Raw genomic sequence first — 24,522 nt, 5'->3', positions numbered from 1 at the left:
GTTGGAATTATCTGGGTAAAGCAAGGGTGGATCTTTTCTTAAGCATTTGGAACAGCATGGGCAATATGCCGAAGGTGAGCAAGAATTGTCATGTTCTAGGACTTCCCATGGTAAAGCTTTTACCCAAATAACTCTGTCTATACTCTCTACCTTCACTCCTTTTAAAACACACCACTTCCCCAAGCTTCATCCATTGATATTGTCTGTATCCTTTTTCTTCTAGCCTTTTCAAGGATTTCTCTCTTGCAGTTAGCCCTTCTCCTTCTGTTTTCTTCTGTCCCTCTCATGGGTATCATTTAACCCTTTACACGTACATGTATTAACAATCAAAAAAATGAAAAAACATGTCTTGACCCCTATGCTAAGGAGTTTGGTGTTTTATCTGAAGCTATTGGACAACCAGTGAACGGTATTAAGAGAAAATATCATAAAGGTTGACCCCTTAAAAGTATCATCCTGGCTTTTGTGTAGTATCTATTGGAGGGTGCAAGGCAGGAAACAAGAAGACCTATCAAGAGGCTTGCTAGTGGCCTTATCTAGACAGTGACAGTGGGGAGAGACATTAGATGGATACAGAGAGAGTGACAAGAAGTACAAGAGAAGGTGTGGCTGGATCAGATGATCGGCTCAACCTGTTGAATTTGGGGGTCTGATGAACTTTCAAGTACAATTATTAGACATAGTTATCCAAGGAATAAACTGGTAGGAAGTTTGAAATCTTTAGTCTATGAGATCCAATCTTGAAATTCTGACAACTTAAACATACACACACACACACACACACACACACACACACACACACATCACCTTGAAGCTACCGGGGGAAAATGGGGGGAGAAAGGGAGAAAGCCATATGAATAGTATCTGTTAAGAGTGCTACTATATTTCCCAACTTATATATGTTTGAAATCAATTTCTCTCAATTCTTATTCTGACTTGTTGCTAACTACTTCCTACCATTGGCTTCCCTGTAATACAATTTCCTTGAGTATAAAATAATCGGATTTCAATACAGAATTATAAGATCTCTATCACTTTCCAGCTCTAAAATTCTAAGTGTCTGATTCTCAGACCAATTTTTAAACCTGGAGAAAAAATCCTGTATTTAATTCAAGTAATGTCTGAGCTCCTCAACATGAATCATCTGGCCATCCTTTGATTTAAAATTCCAGGCAAAACTGAGCCTTTCTTCTTAGGCAGAGAAGAGATTGAATTCACCTTCATGGATCTTTTTTAATTCACCCAAAAGCAGTACCTGAGACAAGGTTTTGAGCACATGTCAGGTTTTGAAAAGTAAGAAAAACACCAGTGGGGGGAGAAGCAAATCAGAGAAACAAGGAAAGAGACAGTAAAGGGTATGTTTTAAAGCCAGCTCCCACAGTGGGTTACTGGAACTTAATCGCACTGAGAAAACTTGGGGGGGTGAGAGAGCCGGGGGAGTTATACACTACCTTCTGTCAGTCACTGCTCCTGGGCTGTGACTATGGCACATCCAGCCAGATGCATGCAAGCCAAAGGGCTCTTCTACAGCCATAGAAACTCTTCAGACAGAAAGAGCAGGTGCTGGAAGTCAGGCGGCAGCAGACTCATAGGGTGAGGGGATACAATTAAGGTCTGCTCTACTCCCTCAGCAGAAAAACTCTAAAACAAAATCTTCACTAGCCCAGAACCTCAAGAACCCCATGCCCTGAAGAAACTGCAGGTTGGTTCCTGTAAGTTGAAGACACTAGGACTCGCTAAAATGTTCCCAAGACTTTTCAGAGCCATTGCATAGTCTTGTGATTTACATATCTTTCTGGGCATTTACCTTTATCTCATATAAATAGGAATGTAGAGATCTGAATAGTCATTGAGGTAAGAAAGAATTATTATGACCAATATCTAAAAAAAGAAAATAAGACTTTTTTGAATGATTCAAAAATTTTATGGATATTTCACCAGTTGTGCATTTTATTTCCTGGGAACTTGTTGATGAAATCATATTGTGATATAAATACATTTATTTCAAATTTACCTAATTTATAAGCCTAGTCTTAGAATAGAAACCTGACACAATAATTAGAAATGTCACTTTTACTTCCCAAAATAGTGACGTTAATTTAGTCATTAAGAGTTTTTAAATAAAATTCTTGCTGGTCTTTCAAAAAAAAAAAAGTAACAAGTCCAAGTTCTTTAGTAATTTTACTGTAATTAGTAAAAACTTTTCCTTGTATATTCAGGATGGAGTAAATATTTTCTAATTTATTTCCTCTGATCTCTTAGAGTCTTCTCAGTATAAATTTTACTTGGTCATTTTTCAGAAATAGGAAATAAATGATAGGTATATTTCATTTTGGACTTTACTGCTATAATTTTTTTCTTTTTTAAAAAAAATATAGGTACATGACAGGGCATCTCTCTAACAATTCTTTTAAATACGTAAGGAGGGGATAAATTCTCACTTTTATGTATGTCCTAGGTGCTTAGCCTAGTGCCTTCTGAATGGCACTCAAAAGATTTCTTAAAATAACATTATTAATACTCTCAATTTCTTTCTCAATTTGGACTTTTAAAGGCTTATGTCCATAGAGTGTCTTATACAAACGTAACATTTCAGCTCTGGAAGGTGAATAATCATTTGTCCAAGTATAATTGAGGAAGGGCAAATTTGCTATATAACTCTTATTTAAGACAAGGACTGGCAAGCTAACACATCTGCCCAGTGTATGAGATGACTGTAATTGATGACATGTCCTATAGATGACCGATGTCCTTGAAACATTGTTTAAAAAACCTTAGTTCTGTAACTACAGTGGATTAAATGGTGCCACCTCCACCTCCCAAAAAATATTTGCCCACTCAAAATATGTGAATGTGACCTTATTGGGGACAAGGTTCTCTGTGGATGTAATTAAATTAAGGATCTCCAGATGAGATCATTCAGGATTATCTGGGTAGGTCCTGATTCCAATACGTGCTCTTCTATGAGACAGAAAAGAGAAGAGACACACACTGAGGAGAGGCCATATGAAGATGGAGGTAGAGTTACGCAGCCACAAGCCAAGGAACGCTGGAGCTCCCAGAGCTACAAGGGACGAGGAAAGATTCTCCCCCAAAGTGTTGGGAGGAAATGTGACCCTCCAATTGCTTGATTTCAGACGTCTGGCCTCCAGAACTCTGAGAGAATAAATGTCTGTTGTGTTAAGCCACCGAGTTTATGGTTATTTGTTACAACAGTCACAAGAAACTAATACTGTACAGGCATTATCTTTTCAACAAAAACTATTTTCAGTCTTACAAGTGACCTTTTGACAGTAGTTTCCATTTTCATATCACCTGAAAACTACAGAAGGTTGTTACTGTGATCCTAGCTTCAACATTTTCAGTTTGAGTAAATATGGCAACATGACCCGCGTTCTCTGTATATCTGTTTTCCTTGAATTCTCAGCACATGGAATGTGTCCACTTTCAGCAAGCCGTGACTATTTGGCTAGTTCTTCTCAAAGAAATACAAAACAGAAAGGAGGTACCAGTTTACGATTCCCTGTGCTCTTTTTCACTGCTCCAATGACCAAGAGCCTTAGCTGGCTTGACTAAAACAGAATATCACAGACTGGGTGGCTTAAACAAATATCTACTGTTCACAGTTCTGGAAGCTGTGAGTCCAAGATCAGGGCACTAGCATGGTCACATTCTTGGTTAGGGTGCTCTTCCTAGCTTGAAGATGGTCACCTTCTTGCTGTGTCTTCACATGGCAGAGAGAAGGAGCACTGCTCTCTCTCCCTCTTGCTATAAGGGCACAAACCCCATTATGGGACCCCACCCTCATGACCTCATCTAAACCTAATTGCCTCCCAAAGGCTTTACCTCCAAATATCATCACATTGTGGGGTAGGGCTTCCACATGAATTTGGGTGGACACAAACATTCAGCCTATAACATCAAGGAAGCAAATATTGGAATGGAGGTGCCTCTAGATCAACACAGCAGATAGCTGTCCTAGAGAACACCCAGACCATAATGGACTTGACAAAGCAAGGAATAAATTTCTACTGTGTTAAACTATACAGAGTACTGTGATGTTTATTACCATGGTATAAACTAGATTACTCTAAGAGCATATATAAAGCTAGAATTAAGAAAGTATTATTTTTTAGTAAGAATTCTGCTTATAATCCAAGGGATTATCCAAGGGATAATGCCATCAGATAAATTTCCTGGGTTACAACTGTGTGATTACATAGATTAAAATTCCACTTGGTATAAAGCAACTGAGTGAACATGCATTATCATAGGATTTGGCCCATTATACACACAAATTTCCAAAAAAGCACATATTACTAATTAATGCATAATGTGTAACATGTAGAAACATAAAATATGGAAACATTTAAATAAAAGCAAATAATTGGATACTATCTGGACCCTGGAAATTTTCTATTTCTTAAAAATATTTTTATTATCTGATTTAGTTTTTGGTTAACATATAATGTTTTAGAGAAAACATGAGTATTTCAACATTCTAATCCCTGGAACCTGTGAATATGTTACTTTATGTGGCAAAAGGGACTTTGCAGATGTGATTAACAATCCTGAGATGAGGAGATTATCCTGGATTATGTGGGTGGGCCCAATGTAATCTCAACAATGCTTATGAGGGGGATACAGGAGGTCCAAGAGGAGAGAAGATGCTATCTATGGTGCTGGCTCTGAAGATGGATGAAGGGGCCAAGGAATGGCTATGGTCTCTAGAAGCTGGAAAAGGCAAGAAAATGTCTTTCTTCACTAGAGCTTCTGGGAGGTCTACCAACATCTTGATTTTAGTTCAGTGAAACTCATTTTGGATTTCTGACCTCCAAAACCGAAGATAATAAAAGTGTAGTGTTTAAAGCCTCTAAATTTGTGGGAATTTTTGAGAGTAGCAATAAGGGAACTAATACGACTTCTATCTAATTTTTTTTTACTTACATCGATTTCTGTCTTAGAAAGTTCTAAATTGTTGCCTACCCTCACCTTCTCAGCAATCTGGCATTTCAGTTTGCTCCATGGGCTTAAAATGTTTTAGGAATTTTCATTTTAAAATCCTTCAACTGACAACACATCGTGTAATATGCAAACATTAGTTTTAGGGTAATCTAAATTCCACATACATTATGATAGGAAGAACTGGATCTCTGCTAATATCACCCTGTCCTACATACATAGAGTTCATAATTTTCCCATTCAAAGCAAAAAACAAGGGGTCGGTGGAGAAATACGAGGCTATACTTTCAAGGGGGATTAAGATAATTTGATATAGCAGAAGATATTCCACTCACAACAATCCTTTATTTTATACCACGTTCCCCATCTTTATAAGAAAAGCATAAACTAAGAAGGAATGAGTTCTTCTTGTGAGTTTTGATATTTGATTATTATTATTAAGGACTGCTCTTTTTTTAAAATGGCCCCTGACAGAGACAAATTTCAATTCCTACATGGAGTGATGCATTGGACCACTTTTTAAAAATGTTTGAATACAATATCTCCTTTGGGGTGGGATAGGGATGGTGGGAGGGAGATGCAAGAGGGAGGGGATATGGGGATATATGTATATGTTTAGCTGATTCACTTTGTTATAAAGCAGAAACTAACACACCATTGTAAAGCAATTATACTCCAATAAAGATGTTAAAAAAAAAAAAAGTTGTATTTTTCAGGCTGGGAAGCTACAGCCACTACTGTTGCTACCTTTGCCACTAGAGGCACCACTGGCGACCCTGCAGGTCACAATGTGGAGGCACTGCTTCTGACAATGCTAATGGCACCGCCAGAAGCCAGATCAAATGTCCTCCTGCTTCCTCTGCCTTTCCTTTGCTTCGCTTTCCATTGGCAGACACTCTCAGGAAGCCAACTTGCAAGGCAGTCACTTTTTTCCCCAGAATTGAGAAGAAGTAAGGTGTAATCAGTATCCTACTACTGCACTTGAAGAAGAGCATAAAGTGTTTGGGTTATGAAAGCAAATTTATTTATATATATAGTTCGATTTACTGAGACATCAGGACAATCCGATTGTTTAAAGCTAAGTATAGAAATCACAAATAAAAGCACAAATCAGTTCAATAACTGCTGAATCATTCATCATTTTTTCTTTTCCAATACAAGTAATACTCATAAAAAGGAATAAAATAGTGTAATTTGCAGAGATGTGGATGGACCTAGAGATTATCATACAGAGTGAAGTAAGTCAGAAAGAGAAAAACAAATATCTTATAATATCACTTATATGTGGAATCTAGAAAAATGGTAGAGATGAACTTATTTGCAAAGCAGAAATAGAGTCACAGATGTAGAGAACAAACTTATGGTCACCAAGGGGGGAAGAGAGGGTAGGATGAATTAGGAGATTGGGTCTGACATATATACACTACTAAGTGTAAAATAAATAACTAATGAGGACCTACTGTATAGCACATAGACAGGGAACTCTACTCAAAGCTCTGTGGTGATCTAAATGGGAAGGAAATCTAAAAAGGAGTGGATATATGTATACCTATGACTGATTCACTTTGCTGTACAACAAGAACCTAATACAATGTTATAAAGCAACTATACTCCAATAAAAATTAATTAAGAAAAGAAATAATAAATAAGTAAACACCTAGTCTCTGTTCAGTCATAAGAAAAATTGCCTCTATCTCATACATCTTCTTTGCTCACTCTTTAACAAAATCATATTCTGGATCCTAAATTTAATACAAAGTGCCTAATGTACCTCACCTGCCATTGGGCATGAAACAACTAGGTAGCATTAGCCTGCGAGACTTTTCTCTGGGAAATATTATTCAGTGATACTAAGGAGAAAGGGGCATAGACTTTACACTGCAGGCTCACCCAAGTATGCCCTCTAGTAAAAGTGGGCTTTACTTATGAAGGCATTTTAAAATACCCTTCTTATTTCCACAGTCCACAGAGAACACTAATTCAGTGGAAGGAACACAGCTGCCAAAGAGAATGAAAACATAGCTCACCAATATCACTGAAACAAAGAGTGCCTGGGTCCGGAAGTTGTTCTGGAGTTAACCAGAAAGTAAAACAATCTGTGATTAGTAAAGAGAGTCCTGTGGCTAGAACTTGTCATCCCATTACAGAAATATTGAGACAAAATAATGTAGGAACCCGAGAGTATTTTAGAGACTAGAAAACCAACTTTTATTTTAGACAAGAACTCTTTGCCTAGCTAGTTAAAGAGAAGAACAGGAGAATGATTTTTAAAAACCTGAACATATATATAGGATTGTTTCTCAACACTTTTATCTACCTTCTTTGTGATAAATTAAACATCTCAGCCCCCCTCTAACAATGCCTGGATATTCTGATAATTTTAATGAAGATGCCAGTTACAAATTATTGCTTTGTGTCTCCTAACCAGACAAGAATGTCTATCAAGCTTTACTTTCTGTTATTTGTATTAGGAAAACAATTTAAGTTTTCCATATACAAAATTATAATATTAAAATGCTTTTAGAAATTTCAAATATCCCTCTTTACCATGGCCCAATAAAGATTGCATTTCCTAGATACAATTTCTTACCCAAACTTTTATCCTCAGCATATAGTGTTATAATACCTGGTCCTCAAATAAGTTTGATCAGAGGAAAAAAGCACAAAGAATAGAAAGAACAGGTCAGAATACATGTGTTTTACTCCTAGCTTTGCTATTCATTATCTGCATGAAATTGGCCTGTTTACCCTTTGAAAAATACATGGATTGTACCATGTACAATCATACAGAAATCTGTAAGATCTCTTTGACCACTAACAGTCTATGAACTTGTGATCATTATTTATGGTTTTGATTCTGTGTAATGCATGCCTCTTTAGAGATGGGAAAATGTATACCTTGATAAATGTATAGAAGAAAATCTATAAAAATTAAAGAAAAAAATTCTAGTTAAACATGCAAATAGTGGACACACTTATCTTCTGACTCTTAAAACTTCTAAAATGATAGTTTAAAAACCACAATACATAAGTCCTCAAAAATGAAAAGAATGGAGCAAAAACACCAGTGAACAAAATATTTTGGCAAATATTTGAAAGGCAGAAAGCTGATAAAATGATGAACTTTTCACAGATAGCTTACTTAAAGTACATTCGAGGCCAGTACTGAAGGCTTTTGGAAGCGGTCAGTTCCAAGGAATGTGTAGATGAGCTATGCATCTAAAAACAGAGGAAGTGATAGAAAATTCTCATATAGATATATTGGACTGCCCAGTCCCTTCTGGAAATTGCTGCCTTGAAAGTTGAGAAAATAATAAAGACTTAACAATTCAAAAATGCAAACTATTTACTTTCCATGCATGTCATATTACAAATCAATTGAAGAGAAGCAAAAAAGGAAATGGAAGATTGATAATCTAGCCACAAGAGATTTAACAAAGCAAAGTGGCAAAAAAGAGGTCCAGGATAACAACTTGACAGCATTCCTCAAGAGAAACCAGTCTAGATGTAATTAGGAGCCTAGAGTGTTCCAGGAGTTCTCCAAGGGGGAAAAGGCTTTAAAAATTTATCTACTATGTTTGACTATATGGAGGAAAAAGTATAAACCGGCACCTGACAGATTTTATATAAGATAGATAAGAATAGGTACATAAAAAATGATGTAAGTTAGAAAAAGAAACTTTATGTCAAAAGAAAGAAAATATTGAAAAAGAAAGTAAATAAAATCATAGCATACCCTTCTCTCTGCATTGGACACTGACATGATCACAATATAAATACTAATTAGTTATTTGATTAATAATTCTACAAAATATTTTGAAAGACATAAGTTATTATGAACAGAACCTGCTTCTAGAGAGAGATAATGGAGTAGAATTTGGAAAGGATCCTTTTAAAACATTTGCATATTTTCCATGTGCATGTCAGAGTCCCAAACAGGATGCCTCAGTTTTCTGTGCAGCAAACATGAGTCATAACCTGACCCTATTAACAATTTTAGGGCATGATGTATATCCTAGTTTTTCCTTGCTTAAAGGAAAAATACTTATGCTTCTCATATTTCAATTTATAATAAATTAAATACTTGAATAGTAATAAATAGATTGTATGGTTTGGAAACATGAAAAAACAGCTTCCCTGAATGTTGCCTTACAAGAATGCTACACATTTAAGTTTGGTGCTAGGACAGGGGGAGGTTGACAAATTCTCGCTAAGCTGGCATCTATTTCCTTTATACCATAAGGAAGGAAGATAGGAAGGAAAGAAAGGAAGGAAGGAAGGAAAGGAAGGAAGGAAGGAAGGAAGGAAGGAAGGAAGGAAGGAAGGAAAGAAGGAAGGAAAGGAAGGAAGAAAGGGGAAGGAAGGAACTGAAGGAAGGAAGGAAGGAAGTGAAAGAAGGGAGGAAGGAAAGGGAAGGAAGGAAGTGAAGGAAGGGAGGAAAGAAGGAAGGAAAGGAAGGAAGAAAGGGGAAGGAAGGAAGTGAAGGAAGGAAGGAAGGAAGGGGAAGGAAGGAAGGGGAAGGAAGGAAGGGGAAGGAAGGAAGTGAAGGAAGGGAGGAAGGAAGGAGAAGGAAGGAAGGGGAAGGAAGGAAGTGAAGGAAAGGAGGAAAGAAGGAAGGGAAGGGCAAACCATAGTTAAGTATCTTATACTCAGGTTGTTTTTTGGTTTGTTAGTTTTTTAATAGTGCACGGTGCATGCAAGTGTGTATGTGTGCATTTGTTGTGCTGTTAATAGGTGTGGATCTACTCTAAGTTTGCTAGTAAATCTGTAAGTCAGATTTCTTCATTAATGTACTGCCATAAATGGGTGAACTCTGTTTTCAAAAAAATGACACATATTTGCAAATAATAAATAAAAAGTCACCAGCTCTCTAAGAAGAAAGCGATGACAATAATCTTATGAAAATATAAGGAAAATTTAGCAAATATATGCTAAATTTGCTCCACGATGAAACATGCTCCATGATGAAACACTAAAGTGTATTGAGGCTCCACACTGGGCAGATGAGACAGGAAGAGGTAGCGTTCCCTGGAAAGGGTTACAGTGGAAACCCATTGGAAACAAAAATTCATGATGAGAGCATTTTCTTTTATAAATTGTTGTATTTTTGCCTCTGAATAGAAAGGAAGAAGCACAGACCTCCTTAAGAAAACTGCTTAGGATGACAGAGGATTACTCTCAGTTGGGGAAAAGCAGAGACATGTCATAAAATGAGAAGAGAGGCATGATGTAGTAGAGAAACAAAGAGGAAATTCCACTTGTTTCTAATCACACAGTTTTATAAACAATCACTTACATCAGATTGTCTATTGAGGCATAGATAACAATAATGGAGAAACCACAAGAAAAATAACATGGAAACTTAGGGTGGTATTTCAGGAACCTCTTTACCACATCAAATACCGCATCAAATCTTCTCATCCTCCTTTGATCCTTGTCAAGCCTCGACTACTGTGGGGACCATGCTATGGACTGAATTGTACCCCCTCAAAATTCGTATGTTGAAGTGCTAAACCCAAATGTGACTGCATTTGGAGATAGGGCCTTTAGGAGGTATTTAAGGTTAAATGAGACCATAAGGATGGGGTCTTAATCCAATAGGGTTGGTGGCTTTATGAAAAGGGGAAGAGGGGGACTTCCCTGGTGGCCCAGTGGTTAAGAATCCGCCTGCCAGTGCAGGGGACATGGGTTCAATCCCTGGTCCGGGAAGATCCCACATGCCACGGAGCAACTAAGCCCGTGTGCCACAACTACTGAAGACCACATGCCTAGAGCCTGTGCTCTGCAACAAGAGAAGCCACCACAATGAGAAACCCGCACACTGCAACGACGAGTAGCCCCCGCTCACCACAACTAGAGAAAGCCCACACACAGCAATGAAGACCCAATGCAGCCAAAAATAAATAATGAATTAAATAAATAAATAAATAAAAAGGGGAAGAGGAAAAGATGTCTCCATGCCACATGAGGACACAGCGAGAAGGCGGCAATCTGCAAGCCAGGAAGACAGTTTTCACTAGAACCCCACTGTGTCGGCACCCTGATCTTGGACTTCCAGCCTTCAGAACTGAGAAAATAAATCTCTGTGGTTTAAGCCACCCAGTCTGGTATTTTGTTATGGCAGCCCTAGCGAACTAATGACCAGCTGTTTGGGCTGGAAGAGCTATCACCCAGGGGCATCAGGATGTGCCTCTCTTCCTCCCTCTGCATATCTTACCTCCCACCCTGAGACATCCCAGTCGACACTGCACAGATTATGTGGCTTCTTAGAGGATGGTCCTGTACAATTAAGCATTCACTTTTAGTTGTAGCCAGAAACTTTGCTTTGGCTTTCTCTTTTCCCTTTGCTCACTTTCCTTATGACTCAGTCTTTCTTTCCTAGGATTACAATCCAAGTAGTAGCACAAAAGCCTTTCCTTCAAGCTTTGATTTCTAGGGAACCCAGGCTAAGCTGATTGATATTAGAAATGGCCCTAGAAAGCAGTTCTTCAGTTTTTAGGATTACTGGCTGGATTACTCACTCATGTGACAACAATAAGGGCCACTTGGAGTGGTAAATTGGGTGGAATAGCCCTTGTCAACCATTAGAATCAAAATAACTAAGACTTTTCACAGTAGTTAATGGGAATAAGGTATATGTGGACAATGAATTGCCAAGCTAGGCAATGACAGTAACTTTAATGGTATGAGGGCAAATAATAATTTAAAAATGTGGAAGTGGGCTGGCTATTTTTACCATTATTGGAACACCTTAAAAAAGAAAATAAAAGTATCACGGAACCAACTGCCAACTCAAGGCATTCTGTGTTAGCTAGAAAAGCTTCCATGGCAGCTTTTATGGAAACTCTGTCCTCCTAAAGTCCCAGGAAAAATTTACTGAAAATCAGCCACAGGACTAAATTAAAAGAATGAGAAATCTGCAACAGACATGGAACTCACAATTTCTCTTCTTATTTCAAAGCAATAGAGAGCCTCAGTGCTCTTTGGGTGAAAAACCAAAGAAACTTAACACTCTGATTCTCCAGAACCTTCCAGGTCAAAAAAAGTAAACCCTTCTACTTTTCTACAAATGAACAGATTCCCTTTTCCTGAAGGCAATGAAACAACTTCACTTCAGGAAGCTATACCTCGTGATGCTTGTTTTCCTCAAAATCAAACAGACTACCCCCCAACTGTCATTTCTTTTCCAGGCTTGTAAATAGGTCAGGTTTCAGTATAGCCTAGGTGGGAAAGCCCCTGCTTTGAGTGGAAATAATTTACTCCGTGAAGAAATTGATATGTCTACTTAATATATATGTGGAGAACAGAGGAACGCATGTAGACATGGATCCTAAGGATGTTGGACTATAGAATACATAGCTGGTAGTAGGAATTTTATTGTCATATAGGGATATTCACTTTTGCCTTGCAATTCATTGTTCTGACACCTAAAGCAGCTCCTGATAATCTTGCTTACATGAAAATAAACTTCAATATTCAGGGTGGAAATACAGAAAATTTTTTGATTCGGGTTTGAGCAAAGGGTCAGAAGGTTCAGAGAGGTGAAAATATTAGAATGGATTTAGTGTGTATGATGGGAGAACAAGCCAACCTACTTTGACCCTTTAGGTGACCCAAAGGATACTTCCTCAGTAGGGCCATAAAGAATGCACTAGGCATTGTGTCTTTAAGAAGCTCCATTCTCTTTATTATGGAGTTGATGGTGGGGGATATTGGTATGGAACTGATCTCTGTAGTAAAAATGGGGATGATGGGATTCTGGAATGGTAGAGCCCAGGTGACAATACTTAACTGTGAGAGCCAAAATGGTTTAATTACTTCTTTGGGTGTAAAAAAGCCTGAATGGGTATGTCTAAATCACTGGAATCTGCAGTGACAGCTGATAGGTCGTGATGTTCCTAGAGGCATGATAGACAAATAGCAAAATGTGGTGTTTCTCAACTTTATAATTTAAAAAATAATCAAGAGCTGAGAAGCAGAAGGTTGATGTCATCCATTGAAAAAGAATATCATGGACCTTCATGGACCACACGCCCAAATCCCAATAATTGAAGTGGAATTTAATTTTTCTCGAGGAAACAACCTACAGCATCACCACAAGTGTATATGGAAAGTTTTCTCTGATCCTTCCTTTATGGGATGAGGGTTATTGTTAAGGTACCTATGCACTAAAATTCTATGAGGCAATTCTTCACTACTGGCTTTGTATATAGAGGGAGCCATGTGACTAGGAATGTGAGTGGTCTCTAGGAGCTGAGAGACAGCAAGGAAACAGGAAGCCGGAAGATGGATCTTACAGCTGCAAGGACTGGATTCTGCCAACAGCCTGAATGATCTTGGCAATGAATTCTTCCCTGGAGCTTCTAGATAATAATGCATCCCAACCAATACTTTGAGTGTGAGACTCTGTGCAGAGAACCCAGCAGAGCAGATCCGGGACTTCTGACCTAAAGAACTGTGAGATAATAAACACTAATAGCATACAGTTATTTTAGGCTACTAAGTGTGTGGTTATCTGTTTCACAGCAATAGAAAACTAATACAAGGTAGAATCAAAACCAGTTCATCTTCATATTGCAGAAGAGCCGTGTATATTCACTATTTGCCTTAGAATTATGTTAACTTTTCTGCTCTCTGTCATGTTATACTGCACAGTGACCTCAATTGCCTTGATATTCTTCAAACACAATGATCTATAATATTGATAGCATTATGCTAAGTGGACCTGTGAAGCAAAAAGTAGAAAATGGTTAATGCCATTGTCCAATTGCGTTATGTTATCAATATGGTGCACTAGCATGATATTTTATGGAATGGAAAGACAATCAAGTTCCTTGCAGACTAGACAATGACAGAGGGCTAGAGAGTTGGGGTAGCTATAACGTAGGTCAGTGAATAGCCAGAAAGTTGAAAGCTCACTATTGGTTGTTGTCTTTACTAAAAGGCATAGAGAAAAGAGTTTTCCAGATCAATAATGGTGTACTAGGCAAGAAAAACTATGTTGACTTGTTCTAATAAAGAAAACACATCTAGTACACCATTTGCCATTGGAGTCACTACATGATAAAACTGATGATAATCCACTGTCATTCTCCAAGGTCCATATCTTTTTGCACAGACCACATAGGTCATTAGAATAAGAATGTAGTAGAAATCACTATCTCTGCATCCTTCAAGTCCTTGAAAATGATACTAATCTCTGCAGATCCTGTAAGAATGCAGCATTGGTTTTGGTTAACTAGTTTTCTAGGTAGAAACAGATCTAGTGGCTCCCCTTAAACTTGTTCTACCATAATAGCTCACACTCTACTTGTTGGAGAACCAACATGAGGATCCTGCTTTTTGCTAAGTGTTTACACTAAATGATGCATTCCGGAACTGGGAAAATAACCATTGGATATGTTCAGAAACCAAACAGACCTACCATTAGGTGAATCTCAGGAAAAGACCATTATTTACTTGGGCTTCTATGCCCCTAACCCTACTAGCTGACCATTCTGGATTTCTGGAGAACTAGAATCAGTATAGAGTCAATTTCAAGTAATTCTTAAAAATTTGGGAAGTATATCCCTTTTCTCACTTCACAGTCACCCTATTAGTGACTAAATTTTGAGGCCAGGAAGCTGAAACTTCTCAAGTGGGTCCTTGAGAGTAATGGGTAGTTGTACCACTCATACTTCCATACCTAGGTGTTCAGACCCATGTTCTATCTTTAATGGACACACCTTGAGATAATAGCTTTTGATATAGGATTTGTACTGTGTCTTAGAAAATGAAACCCATCCATGTAAGGTATCTCCACCAACCTTTTACTCAGCAATGCCTTCAAAAAGTAGTGTACTTCTAGTAGCTTTTGGGTGGTGTAGTAAGACCATTAGATCCCATGGTCCTAAGCCCATTACCACACTCCCTTTGAAGTATAGTGAGCCCCTTAGTTTAAAGCAATATTAGCCAGTATCTGTACCAGTGAATCAGTCCCTTTGTAAGCCTTGTATAGTGGTGCAGGTGGAGGCCCTACAGGCAGAAGAAGCAAACTGGTAGCTGGAAATGTGTTATTTCTGGTAAAGATCAATGACTGCTGCTTCCAGGATAGAAGAAGTACAGCAACACGGTGTAATCGATTTACCAGCAAGCAGCTGGTAGTGCAATGTCAAGTTTCAGCATTGGTCTCTGTTGCTAGTAGGTTACCTAGGTTAGGAAGCAGTAGTTGGGCCTGGGATTCTTAGGGAGATAAGAAATGTTTTGACAACAAAAGGCATACTATGAATTTAATATATAATATTAATTATCGTATATCTAGGCAGTAATGATTCAGAACCTAGTAAGTCAATGTACTGCAGATGGGTATCCAGAGTTTCCAGAAATCCTGCTTTGCTATGTAGAAAAGAGGTTTATTGTTAAAGCACGTGAGGCATATGTGCTGTGATGCTCATATTGGTCCCTCCAGATTAATTGCATCCTTCTCCACCTTGGTTTCTGAAGCTTCCCTCTATCAAATGCCTTAATGGACTTCTTTGCCCACATTGGCTTTGGCTAATAGAGATTCCTGGAAGAAGACTGGAGAAGGGGAGTGAGCTTGGGATTTTTATCCTCACAGATCCCTACCCGCAAGCTTTGTGTTCTTTCAGTTTTCAGGAAGAACTATCTCACTCCTTCAGCTTAGAGGAGCAAGGCATTTCTAGCATTAAGTTCTGTACATTACCAAACCTATGTAGAGGGTGCATTTATTAAACCCTCTCCGAAGTATACTAACTTGTGTGTGCCGTCTTTTTCCTGTTGGGACTCTGATATAGTGTATGAAAAAAATGGGGGTAGGGAACTTTAATGAAGTGAAAAAATGGAAACCAAGAGAGATTCTTTGCAATTAACAAGAAAACGGATAAAAGGTTTCTGGTAAAAGTGTTTTACTGGTACTGAAGTGAGAACCTGGGCAAAGGGTAAATCCCAACAGATGTAATTAAGTGATAATATGCAATTTCTTGTAAGAAAGACTTTAAGATTTGAAACTCCAGGAACACTAAGTTAAAGTTAGATGGAATCTATTTTCCCTGATGTTGTTAAACTAGCTAATTGTGTATATTCATACCAGAGGAGTGATACAATTAATTTTTAAGTATAAATCCATACTTTCCTCTACTCGACCTCAAATAGGCAAATATTTTCACTGTTGTCCTATTGTAATCCCCATCCATTTTACAGTTTATTTGTTATGTATTACTACAATAGTAATAGATACCTAACAATACAAAACATCACTAGTTTAAACAGTAACTGTTCATTGCTCATATGTATAGAGTCAGCTGTGACTAGACCAAGTAGCTCTGCTGATCTTGGCTGGGTTTGCACACGTGATGGCTGGCTGGCTGTTGGGTGACTCAGCTCTGCCCCACATGGTCTCTCCTCCAGTAGGCCAGCCATGACAACTTCTCATGGCAGTGGAAGAACTGCAAGGGCAAAAGTGGAAACACAAGAGGACTCCTGAGGCCCTGATGCGGAATCTTACAACCCCTTCAATCATATGCTACTTAGCAAAACAATGTATAGGTCCAGCCCAGATTCAAGAGATGGGGAAATTGTCTTCACCCCTGTAGTGAGAGAAAGAGCAAGATCACCTGGTGAATGAACTGAAAGTGGAGAGGGAAAAGTATTGGGGAAATTAATTCACTTGACCTACCCTGTATGCCTTTTTTCACACCTAACCCTGAATATGAGGACCAGCTGTGCAGCTCTTTCCATTATCCAGTACTCATGTCTTCAAAATAGTCATTCCCATTTTAGACAATTAAGACTATAGGTTCTTTGGATTGCAAGGAACAGAGATGTAAGAAATGGAAGTTTACACTAACCAGGGAGTAGGAGAAAGTGAGTAATCAGCCTCAGGAAAAGCAGGGCCCATATACCCGGCACTGATGGCAGGCAGACATCAGGATTATGAGCTTTGCATTCAGGGAGCTGATTGCCTGAACAATCTCCATCTCTTTGCTTCCTGCTCAGATCCATGATTAACCTGCTCTTCTTTTCAGTCAATGAAATATGCTTCCCACGGGTCCAACAAGTCCCCACCTCCCTGCACTACTCAGTAGACTTGATGGAGGAGAGACCAGCTGGGAGGAGCTCTCCTGAGCAGGGTGGAAAGAGTGGGTCACTGTGAGACTGCCAGCAGCCAGGTCTGGCAGGAGTCCTAAAACAATCTCCAGTTACAGAACAGGTGCTTTCCCCATTACTACTATCATTATCATAAAGACTGCTTTTCCCTTTTTACGACTCAAAAACTGTGCATGAAATGAGCCAAAGAGGAAATCTAAATTCCTGATGCATCTGTACACATGAGGAAATGTCCTCCCTTTACTAAATTGTTACTTACAATAACAGTAGCAGCCGTTATGATGACAATTTCATTTCCTCAGTGATTTACAATTTTTTAGAACATTGCCCCATATTTGTTCTATTTTTCATCACTGTTTCTAGCCATAGCTCCTCTATCACCCATCTGTGTAAACCTGGGCAACTTTCTGCCCTTCTCTGGGCCCAACTCCCAGCCATGGGCCACATACCGGTCAGAGCAACTCCAGACTGGAGGGCTCCAGTGGCAATCAGACCTATGTCCTCCATCTCAAAAGGAGAGAGTCCCAGGGTAGATTTAGGGAGGCTTGAGGCTGAGGTAGAGAATATTTTATTTTTGTATTCATTATGAACCTCAAATGTTATTGTTTATTAAAATGAGTAGGATATTTGTTTAAAATTAATATTTCAGCACCTCCTCTGAAGTCTGAGTGTGGAGACCAGGAAATCTGAAATTTAGACAGTATCCCAGGTGATTCTGATGACTATTTCTATTCTATTTGACTCAGTGATTAGATTTGTGTACAGCAAATAAACGCAAAGTTTTTTTCCAGGCCACTACATACTTGATGGTGTAACTAGCCACAAAAGATATTCACTACTTATATAGGTCTTAGTAAGTACATCAAATTAGGGGTTTGGGATTAAAATATATACACTACTACATATAAAATAGATAACCAACAAAGACCCACTGTATAGCACAAGGAACTATACTCAGTATCTTGTAATAGCATATAATGGAAGAGAATGTAAAAAAAGAACATGTATATTTACATATATATGTATAACTGAATCACTTTGCTGTATACCTGAAACTAACACAACATTGTAAATCAACTATATTTCAATTTAAAAAAATTTTAATGCAAAAAAAACCTTCTGAAACAAAAATTGACCTGTTACTTGTTTTTCAAAGCACACTAAATTTTGTTTTACAAATGAAACAAGATAATCTAGTAAAATATAAATCATTATCTCACATTTAACTATAAAGTTTAATACACCTTTTTTTCAGCTTATTATTTCTATTCAGAAACTTTGGGGGTGGAATCTACAAGCTCGAATTTAGTAGAAATGCTTACCTCATGAAGATCTTCAGAAAGGAAAGGAACTGAACATCCACTTGGCATCTAGTCTACGGGAGGTACTTTGACAAACATCATCTCACTTATAAAAACGGCCTGAATGTAGTGGTTGGGCAGTTGGGCTCGGTGGTCCTCTACCTGGATTCATGTCTTGCCTCTGCCACTTTGGGCATGTTAATTTCTCTGCTTCCGTCTTCTTATCTATAAAGGAGGGCAATAATGTGACCAACCTCAAAGGATACTTATATAGATGAAGGGTATTCAGATAAGCAAAACCTATAGAGCTAACATACAGTAAATGAAAAGGAAATACAAGCTATTATTGTTATTGTATAATTACAATCTCTATTCATTATTACTCAGTGGGATATTTTAAGGTTTCTTAAAATTAAATTTACCTATTATTTGGCTTAATTAAGGTTGGCAAAAAAAAAATACAGTACTAGTATATGGTAAATTGGTTTAAGACTGTATTTTTATTGTTATGGCCATCTTTTTCATCTATCTTTTACCTGAGTGGAAGGTATGATACTTCCATCAAGCTACCATCGCCAGACCCTACTTCATGCTATAGACTCCTCAAAGACCAAGTGATAAATCCTGAGAAAATTAATTCTGCTACTCTCTATTATAAAGAGGAAAATCAAGGATTCTCTCTTACCTTCTGATGAAAGATTTTTAAGATTAACTTCTTCGTGACTTGGTTTCAGTCTCTTTACCATGGAATACCTCCGGGGTAACAGCTATTTTGCATTTTAACTAGCAGCCTCCTTAACCTTCTGTCTGGCATTTGAAGATCTCTGGCTGTGACTCTAATAAAGGGCAAACACTAGGGGAAGTGAAGGGCAGGCCTTCCTTTGTCTGTATTTGTTACAGCCTTTTCGGAGGACAACAGGGAAAAAGTTCTGCTTAATTGTGTACCTTCAAGTTTCAGCAATCCCATGACATATTGGAGTGCTTTTCTTTTATGATTTCAGCTTTGCTCTTGCATTTCCTTTACACATTCCTCCAATGGAAAGCGAATTTTTATGCTTTTATAGACTGATCCAGCTCAGAGTCAAAGCAAAGTTGACAATCAAAGGCTAGGATGGCATTTGAAAAGAAGATCATACCTATAGAGTTCACAGTAGGAGTTCTCTGAAGCCCTTGAAGGTCTCTTTTGAAACCAGCCTTCTCTGCATATCATTTGTTACTAAAATGCTAATACTGTACTGTTAGTGCTGAAATTGTATTCCAATTCTCTGTAGGCTTTATGTAAACTGTCCTTTGCATTGTTCACAGACCTAATATTCAGATTGTTGGACAAAGTACTGAGCCTTTGCTCTGATCTGATAGCCGCTCCATCTCCTTTAGGGCCATTTTACTGACTGATGTGTATTATGCAGCCAGAATGGGATTACCCATAATGCCTCTTCTTGCTTAAACATATTGGCAGTGAGATTAGATATTATAATGCATGCATTCTCCTTTCTCTGTGGAGATGAGACTGCTAATTCCTTACCTCTAGGGCTTTTAGATATACGGGAAAGTTTTGGTTTCTTTGATTTTTTATTCACCTACCTCGTCTCCTCTCTGACTTATTCCCTTTGCTGTTAGAGGCGTGTGAGTATGAAGCCATAGTATTCAACACTACTTTTATTAGCTCCATGTGCTACAAGTTCTAAACAGTTGCAAGCCTCTTTTTTGGAGGGGTCAGGATGTGGGGGGCATAGGAAGAGGATATAAGACAAAAGTTGGAAGGTGCTTATAGGAGGGCAAAATTTTCTTTCTCTTTCATTCCTTATACAGAAAGCATGTTTGATGATGACCGAGTAAAAAAGAGAGTGTCTTTGGTAGCTTAAAAGTATATCAGCTTTATGCTCCTGGAGTGGATATCACTGCCATTGCCTATGCTTCACAGTGAAAAAATATGAATGACTAAAAGCTTTAAGGAGATAAAGAGCTCCTAGTCCCAGCCTCCCCAGTGGAATCAGGGAGAGGACAGGCTTGCATGCTTTCTCACAAAGATTAAGCCTAAACAGGTTGCTGAAGGTAAGGCAAAGAGGGAGAAAAATATCTGGCAAATCCAATATGAGGAGATAAAACACCCACCTTAAAAAAAAAAAAAGAAAAGAGTATCAAGATAAAAAATGACTCTGATTGAGACAAACAGATTAATACAGAAATATTTGGTACCATTGTGTGAATTTTAGTGTATATAAGATTAACTAATAATGACTTTCTTTTATTATAACGGATTGTATCCACATGGCCAAAATACACTATGGACCTAATAAAGGTGATGTTTAGAAACTAGGAAGCAAAGTATAGTTGGACAGGCATTGGCCTCTACGTTAGGAGACTGAGATGTCGTGCTTGTTTGTTTGTTTTTGTTTTTGTTTTCCTTTCCACTTATAAATTCTGTGAGTTTGCGCAACCCATATATGAAATGCTGTGAATAATCCTTTCCTGTGTTCTGGGAAAAGAAAAAAATAATAACTTACTCAAAATGTTTTTTTTTAAATCTAACAGACCTCTACCAACTTACAGTAATATCAATATCATTAGGAAATTAATCCTAGCCTTCAGCAGACTGACTCATGCCACAAGCTGCCCTCTATCTAATTGCTATCAATAATTTATCTTCATTTCATCTAGCTCAGTATATTTCAAACTGGGAACCATGTAACTTTAGCTCTAATTCTTTCAGCCTATGGAGGTTAAGCACTAGAGAATAAATTTTGCTTGTCACCATTTTACTGATAGTCTCCCTGGGAATAATTCTCCTTTCCCAGACCTTAACACACCAGGACTGAGAATGACCTCTCACTAAATTCCCTAGAACAGTCCCTTTATCGAACCTGGACTTAGGCAAAATAATTACTGCACTTTCTTTTGAAAAGCAGAAAACCAGAGTCAGTCAGATCCCTGCGTCTAGTTGATCGAGGCTGGCTTCTCAGCTTTTGCTAGGTGTAATCCAAGTTACATTTGAGAATTTGAGACTGGACTAAAGGAAATGTGCTTGGTGTGCTGAGTTTGTTCTGTAAACCCTGACATTTAAATAGAATGACCTTGGAAACTTCACAGCTGGGGCATGCAATCAGGCAGAACTTAAGGGGAAAAAATATTTACAATTATTTAATTTTGCCAATACGGAGGCGGAGTACTTAGACACTGCAATTGAAACATAAATAAAAAATAGTAATTATGTGACATGATGGAGGTGTTAGCTAAACCAATGGTGGTAGTAATTTTGCAATATATAAGTATATCAAATCAACACATTTTACACCTTAAACTTACACAATGTCATATGTTAATTATATCTTGATAAAGCTGGAAAAAACATAAATAAAAAACAAATCTAATTTTCATTGTTACCTGACCTCTGCACCAATTCAAATGGATTATGAGACCTGAGAAATATAAAGCAATGTAAAGAAACAAGATATACAAATTTATGTTAATACTAATTTAAAATCTGGCTTTTAAAAAAGTTACAATGATATCTACTGCAAAACACACACACACACACACACACACACACACACACACTCACACACACAGAGCATAACTTCATGAAAATAAAGACTCAGACCATCATTTGGTAGCTTGCAGGATCAATCACAATACAGCTTTTATTCTATTCTCTCCACTCTTTTAAAGACATGATTTGGAATTATAGCTATAGTCATTCCTTTCAGATGCATGTACAATTTCTTAAGAGAAAACTTTTATTTTCATTGATGAATTATCAGTTGTTTATGCTTAACACTGTTAAATCTTTTGGATTTTGACAAGGTTTTAAGACAACATTAACAATCAACCACTAACAGTTACATTGTGTTTGGACTCTGAATATAAATGCATAGGTATTTTCTTTATGTTTTTATTTAAAAGGTGTCTTTTGGGCCAAATAATTTTTTAAATTTTCTTAAAACTTTGAAGTGGGGAAGACCTCTGACATTCCTACAGCTCTGCAATTCAAATCAATTTTGTCCATGTAAAAAAGCACCATTGTTGGTTTGAAACCTTGAGAGTTTCCTGGGTGAAATCTGAAACATGGAGGGCAAGGAGAGAACAAAGAAAGAGGCAGACCACTCTAAGCTGGTAGGTGGCAGGTTTAACAAGGAAACTTACAAATGAGGATTGTCTTGGGTGTCACAAGAGTAGATCTCTGCATCCACGACCAGAATCTTAAAAGTTTGTATGTACAGAGACCTTAGACTGGGTTCAGTCACATATATCATTCAGATGGTCTCATCAGCACTTTACTCTCTCAAGGCTACATCCTTGGAACAGCTTTGGCCGTGGGGACGATGGGCCGAGTGTACATTCCAAGGACCAGGGAAGGGGTGAGGAGCTTCCAATGCCCAGATCCAATTCACAGGTCAACCAGCATTCACATCCGCTTGATGACCTCCTCCAACAATCACTTAGCATTTTTTTCCTTTATTTAAAAAATTTATTGAAGTATAGTTGATTTACAATATTGCATTCATTTCAGGTGTACAGCATTGTGACTCAGAGACACTACAAAAAAACTACAGGCCAATGTCTTTGATAAATATAGACGCAAAAATTCTCAACAAAATATTAGCAAACTGAATCCAAAAAACTGAATCATTTAGCATTTTTTTAACAGTGCATCCATGTAAGCTATTGCAAATCCTCTTTGAAGAAGTGGGATCGAAATGAACTTTTTTTGAAATAAAATTCAAAAGATTTAGTTAATCTGCTATATCACTAGAGAGAAAGTATATCAGTAAGACACTATTTTGAAGTAAATATAAGATATTTACTAGTCGGAATGGGCTAGGTATGTGCAGTAATAAACAACCCTCAAATTTCAGCGGCTTAAGCACAACCGTGGTTCCTTTCTTCTTCATGTTTCATGGCTGTCGGGTTAACTAGAGACTCTGCTCATCTCAGTGCCTCAGGATCCAGGCTAATGAGGCAGCCACTATCCTGAACTCTGGGGTCATTCTGCAGAGGCAAAGAAGTTGCTCTTGAGAGCCTTGGATCAAAATTAAAATGCAGAGCCCCAAAATGATTCACAGCATTCCCACTCTCAACTCATTGCTCAGAAATGTACTTATAGCTCTATCAACCAAAAGAAGTCAGAGAATGAACCAACCTTGTGCCCAAAAACTGGAGGAGAAAAAGATGTGCATAGTAAGTAAACCTAAAGACCAGTACAGTCTACCCTTCTGTTCAACAAATATTCGTTCCAATCTTCATTTCACCAGCAAAATACACTTGCAGCCTCCCTGAGTAAGAAAACCTAAAAACTGTCCAGCCAGTCATGGCATGAAACTCAAAGACTTGGATCTGAGAGATGGACAGTAAGGTCTGTATCAGGGGATGTGCCCGTCATTAAACTACAATCTCTCACCTTGAACTCCACCTTTCTATATTCCACTGGATGATACGGAGATTCTGCAGACCATATTTTCTCTTTTACTAGCTGACTCCTGGTTAGGCTTTGCAGTCAGGTTTCTGGAAGAAGACTGGAAAACTAGAAGAAGGAAAAAAAAAAACCATGGTGCTTGCTTTATGATTCTGTAAAAATCACTCCAGTAATATTGCTTAAGTGACAGTTATCCCAGTCACAGCAGCTGATAACAGCTTGTAATTTTTCAACACTCCCCAAAGAGCCTCCCTTTGCCCCGTCGGAGACAGCAGAACCAGCTAACTGGAGGTAAGTGCCACTCCATCAAGGTCTGCATGCCACCTCTAGAGCGTTCCCCCTCCAAGTTCACCAGTCAGAGGGCTGAATCCTATCTCAGAACCCAGCTCTATAAGAGTTCTAACTTTTCCTTTCAATTTCCAACCCCTGGGAGTACTAGCTGCTTCCATTAGATACTCTCCATGTGATACTTTTAGTGTTCCCTTCCTGCCTTTTCACGTAAGAATATTTTGTATTGAATTCTCTGTTAAAATAGCTGGTGTGTTTTTTATCCCCTGACTGATGTAGTGTCTGTTTCAGGTTGGAACCAGTTCCTCTTGATCCAGAGAACTGTATACTCAAAAGACAAGGTATTTATCAGCACCCCACTCTATAAAAAAATTTGGGGTCAGGGACAGGGTATCTGTAGTAAACACTCCTACTTAGAAAGTGGAAAGAATATGGGATACTAAGATTCAATTT

Source organism: Balaenoptera physalus (assembly GCF_965194825.1).
Source record: "Balaenoptera physalus genome assembly, chromosome: 3".
Taxonomy (NCBI): Eukaryota; Metazoa; Chordata; class Mammalia; order Artiodactyla; family Balaenopteridae; genus Balaenoptera; species Balaenoptera physalus.
The sequence above is the reverse complement of the archived record's forward strand: the minus strand, read 5'-3'. Positions refer to the sequence as shown.